Here is a 5,404-nt window from a genome sequence, read left to right as displayed (position 1 = left end):
TCTCATACCAGTAGACAAGGAATAAAAATTACATTGATTTGCTAATTATTCTCCTGGGCCTGACTCTTAGAGGTTAATTCTGTGAAGATTTGGTTGAAGTCAAGGAAAGACGACAAACTTGCAGAGATGCTGAGATGCGCTTGTGCTTCTTGCTTGGGTTGTGTGGGAAAGGCCTGGTGGATTCCCTGAGACCTGAGGTTCCCGAGGCCACGTCCCTGATCTCTGATGAATTCAGGGTGACAGGACTAGGTCACACTTCATTAGAATCGTGAATTCACGTGGCCATGTTATTCTTTGTAAAATAAATAGACAGCTTGAATTCTTGATTTAACATTTGATGTTTTATTTTTGATTTTCTTTTTTTATTTCAAAACTCAATTATGTCTAAAGATACAAGCAGCATAAACAATAATCGTGGGACCCACTGATCTGAGGTTCCCTAGCAGAGTCAAACCACAGAGACAGAAAGGAGGGTGAGGGCTGCAAGGAGCTGGGGAGAGGGAAGGGGAGTGAGTTTTTAATGGGGACAGAGTTTCCATTTGGGAAAATAAACAGGTTCTGGAGGCTGGGCAAAGTGGCTCACACCTGTAATCCCAGTACTTTGGGAGGCAGAGGTGGGTGAATTGCTTGAGTCCAGCAGTTCGAAACCAGCCTGGGCAACATAATGAAATCTGTCTCTATAAAAAATACAAAAATTAGCCAGGTGTGGAGGCGCATGCCTGTCGTCCCGGCTACTTAACAACAGAAATTGTTTTCTCACTGTTCTGGAGGCTGGAGTCCGAGATGAAGGCGTGGGCAGGGCTGGTTCCTGGAGAAGGCTGCCTCCTGGCTTGCAGAGGGCTCTGCCTCCCTGCTGTGCCCACACAGGTCTTTCCTTCTTCTGTGCACAGAGAGAGAGAGAAAGAGAGAGCTCTCCAGTGTCCCTTCCTCCAAGGACGCTAATCCTATGGGATCAGGGCCCACCCCCATGACCTCGTCTAACCTTAGTGATCTCCCTCAAGGTCCCATCTCCAATGCAGCCACACTGGGGCTTAGGTCAGCCTAGGGGTTCTGGGGCACAGAGTCACTGGGGGCACCAGGGAACAACGAGGCAGGCTGTCACTGCACCCTCTGCTGGCAGGAAGCACAGCGCCAGGCAGGACCCAGCAACGCTGGAGAGTGGGATCCTCAGGGCGTGTTTGGCGCTGCAAGTGCACACCCAGCTGGTGGCCAGGGCCCCCATGAGGAGGAGAACCCAGGCTCGGGCACACCCTCCCATGGCCACAGGTTTTTAGGGCCCCACCCTCACTGGCCTGGTCATCTCCAGGGGCCCGAGAGCAGCACGTGGAGGGGCCTGGCTCGTCTCCACCCAGCACCCATTTTGCTGCTTCCTGCAGCAAAAACACAGCAAGGAGAGGCCCTACTCCGGGCACGGGCTGCAGAGCTCAGCTTTCAACTGTGGGTCTGGGCAGCATGAAGGCAGCTCAGCGGGAAGGCTTGAGCAACAGGACCCTACAGAGGCGCCTTCCTAGGGAGCTGCCACATGTGGCAAACAAAGCAAGGTCTCACATGCACACATGCAACCTGCACAGACGCACACAGAGTGTACAGACACACATGCACAGACACACACACACACATGCACACACACATAGCATACAGACACACACGTGCACAGAGTATACACACATGCACAGACATACAATGCACATACACAGTGTACAGACACACATGCACAGACACACACATGCACATACACATGCACACATACATAGCATACAGACACACAGAGTGTACAGACACACATGCACACACACGTGCACATACACATGCACACATACATAGCATACAGACACACATGTGCACAGACACACAGAGTGTACAGACATACACATGCACATGCACAGTGTACAGACATACATGCACAGACACACACATGCACACACACATAGCATACAGACACATGTGCACAGACACACAGAGTATACACACATGCACAGACACACATGCACATGCACATAGCATACAGACACATATGTACACAGACACATAGAGCATACACACACGCACACATAGCGCATACAGACATGCACACACACAGGAACATAGAGACACATGCACAGATACACACAGAGCGTACAGACACACACATGCACAGACATACCACACACACAAAACACAACACACACATACACACAAACTTGCAGCACACAAACACACAGGGACACACAGCACACACACATAACAGACACATGCTCATGTCACAGACACTGAAGATAGAGCAGAATGTAACCTCCAGGGGAAAAGCTGTGACCCAAGCACGGCCTCATCTCTGTGGGGAGCAGGAGGCCGGGAAGCAATGTGCTCAGTCCCCCGAAAACACGGAAGGATGAACGCGAACTCCAAGCTCGCACCAGAGGGTTTTGAGGCTGTGGCTGTCAGTGCTGGTTGAATAAGAGTCACAGAGCCAGCGCGTGGTGAGCCGAGGCCTCTCCCACCAGGCCACCCCTGCTCCCACTCAGGTCTGGCTGCCCCAAGTCGGGCCCTATGGTGGCAGGGGCCCTCCAACATCCTGACTGTCACGGCGGAATCCATAGCGGCCTGTTCCATGGAGCCGTCCCAGGCACACCCAAGGCTGGTTCTGCAGGGGCAGGGCTGAACAGGACGGCGCTTTCATATGCCAGACCCCTGCCCCGTCTCCACTGGCCATGGTGAGGAAGTGAGGCAGTGTGTCCCATGCCCCTGACAGCAATGGGGCCAGGGAGGCAGGGCGGGCTGGGCTCTGCATCCTCCGCTTAGCGATTGGATCCCCCCGACCTCACAGGCCTAGCCCACTATCCCCAGGAGGCCAGGCTGCCTCCGAAGATTTGGACGAGAGAGAGACAGAGACAGAGATGCAGAGAGACAGAGAGAGATCGAGGCTGTTTACTGGTCACTTGGGTCCAGGCACCTTCAGCCCCTTCAGCCCCTGAGCCACTGGCAGGGTCGTCAGGCCCAGTGCAAAAAGTTTAATAGGCAAGAAAGAAGGAAGGAAGAAGAAAGCAGCTCCCCTGTGCAGAGCAGAGGGAGGGGGATTCAAACAAAGAGAAAACCCCCGTGTGGGGCGGAAAAGCGCCTGCTTATATTGCGATGCTGGAGGAGGCGGTGTCTGGTTTGCAAAAGGCCGAGGGGATTGGCTTGATCAGGTGTGTCATTTACATAGCCTGAGAAAAACCTGGCCCTCCCACCTTAGCCCTTTAATATGCAAATGTGGGTCGCCATGATGTTCCCAACACTTCGTGTTATCTGGAGGTGGCCATGAACTTGGTACACGTGCTGGCAAGGAGAAGACAGCGGGAATTGCCATATTGAGGGACCCAGTTTCTGATGGTCGGCATTTGCATATCAAAGCTTGCCAGTCCAGCCCTTCAAGCTGCCTTTTCTGTTAGAAAAGAGATGGTTCCGGCGTTTTTTATTACAGGAAAGTTTACACCAAGAACCTTTACTATCTGCCTAAAAATTATTTCTTAATAACTCCTGTATCACAGGGTCTTGGCCTCTGGAGCCAGCAGGGCTGAGGTTTCATGGAGCTGGGAGCGAGGCCTAGCCCGGGACCCTCACCTGGGCTCTGTGCCCGGCCCCCACTCACTTTTCCGGAGCCCTTCATTGGGGCATTGGGAGACACAGTCAGAATCCTTTAAATTCCCACTGTCCTGCGTGTGTCCCTCCTTGGCAGTGGACCCTCATGGGCAGAAGAAACAACCCCACGGGGGAACCTGGCCCTTCGCATCCTGGCATGGAATACGAACATTGCTCCAGAATCCACAGTGATCAAAGGTGGGTACCACGTGTATTTTACTTTAAATGATCTTTTCCGCTAATAAGCAGCATTTCCTTCAAGTTAGTCTGAGTTAACAGTGCTTTACTGTAATTTATTTTTTCAAGCTTACAGAGGTAGATTTATGCTTTCATTTTTCTCTAGAGATGTCTGTTTCCTAGAAAGGGTTTAAATCTCGAATTAAAAAAAAAAAATACTATCTACCAGATGAAGAAATGATGCAGGCTACCTCCAGCCTGGAATTGAATAAATGAGATTTTTGTTAAACCTCCAGTGATGATGAAAAGTCATGAGCAAGTTGCCCATAAGGACACACAAGCTGCCACGTGGGTTCTGCCCTGGAGAGGCAGCCACTGCCGTGAGTGATATTTATATAAAACAACCGTCAGTGCCGAGCAATGAACAGAGCATTCTCCTGGGAGTGCTCGCAGTGGCTGAGTGGGGACAGTTGGGTGGATGAGGGGAGTCAGGGCGGGGATGAGAGGGAGGGTCCACCATGCTAGGCCATAGCAGAAGCTGGGCAGAAAGGCCTGGAGCCTGAGGCTCGCTGTGGCCACAGCTCAGGACATGCCAGAGGACATAAGCCAAGGACAGGGGAGGGGGCTCCAGGAAGGAGGAAGGGACTGTGTTTCTCTCCCATGGATGCCGGGACAAATGGCACTGACTGGTGGCCTTAACCAGCAGATCTACCCGCTCACAGAACTGCAGCCAGAGACCCGTCATCTCGGTTCCAGGTGCAGGCAGGGCACACAGAACTGCAGCCAGAGACCCGTCATCTCGGTTCCAGGTGCAGGCAGGGTGAGCTCCCCTGAAGGTCCAGGAAGGCTCCTTCCAGCCTCCTGACGCTCTGCGGGGCTCTAGGCCTCCCCTGGCTGCAGCCGCACCTCCAGGCTCCATCTCCACACTGCCCTCTCTGTGTGTCTATGACCAAACCCCTCTGCCTTTCTCCCACCCGGAGGCCTGTGATTGCATTTAGGGCTTACCAGGCAAATCTAGGATCAACTCCTCCTCAAGAGATCCCTCACCTAATCCCATCTCTTACCATGTAAGATATTTGTCACAGCTTCTGAAGATTAGGAAGTAAAAATATCTTGGGAGGGGTCACTTTTCAGGGCTCCATGGTGAGAAAGTGAAAGAATTGGGCTTCTGCCCCCTCTCCCTTCCTCAGAAGATCAGATACAGGAGACCACAGGAAGTGGTCCCCGAGCGGGTAGAGTTCTAACCCTCCTGTTCACGAATGAGCACGGGACTTACGATGGTTCAGAGCCTGTGCGAATCACCCGGCAGGTAGAGGGAAGGGCTTACTGGTTCCGTGTCAGAGCAGCCTTTCCTGATGAGCTCTGCGGGAAAATGAAAGGGCTGTGGCCAATGGCCCTGGCTCACCCGTCATCCGTCACGCCTGCTTAGCAGGATGCCGCAGAGGGCCCTGGAAACCGCGCAGAATTGAAAGACTTGTTACATAAATGCTGCTTGTGTTTTTTTTTTTTAACTCAAAGAACCAAACGAGTCACTGGACATTATCCCAACTTATTCTAAACGTAAACCCTTGTCATCCTGACCCAGCACCCGAGGTCCTCCGAGGACGTGGCCTCCTTCGACCAGAGCCTC

At 52.6% G+C, this 5,404-nt stretch overlaps 1 long non-coding RNA gene across 1 annotated transcript; it reads right to left on the bottom strand.

Moving 5' to 3' along the window:
* Positions 1–608: 608 nt before the first annotated feature.
* LOC131381886 (uncharacterized) lies at positions 609–5,127 on the bottom strand. The gene is made up of 3 exons (XR_009210917.1): positions 5,051–5,127; positions 761–880; positions 609–677 (listed from the first exon to the last, which is right to left on the bottom strand). It is a non-coding gene; the product is annotated as an uncharacterized LOC131381886 (long non-coding RNA).
* Between the last annotated feature and the right edge of the window lie 277 nt (positions 5,128–5,404).

The sequence above is a fragment of the Hylobates moloch genome, unplaced genomic scaffold (genome assembly GCF_009828535.3).
Source record: "Hylobates moloch isolate HMO894 unplaced genomic scaffold, HMol_V3 SCAFFOLD_2, whole genome shotgun sequence".
Lineage (NCBI taxonomy): Eukaryota > Metazoa > Chordata > Mammalia > Primates > Hylobatidae > Hylobates > Hylobates moloch.
This window is presented reverse-complemented; position numbering and strand designations above follow the sequence as displayed.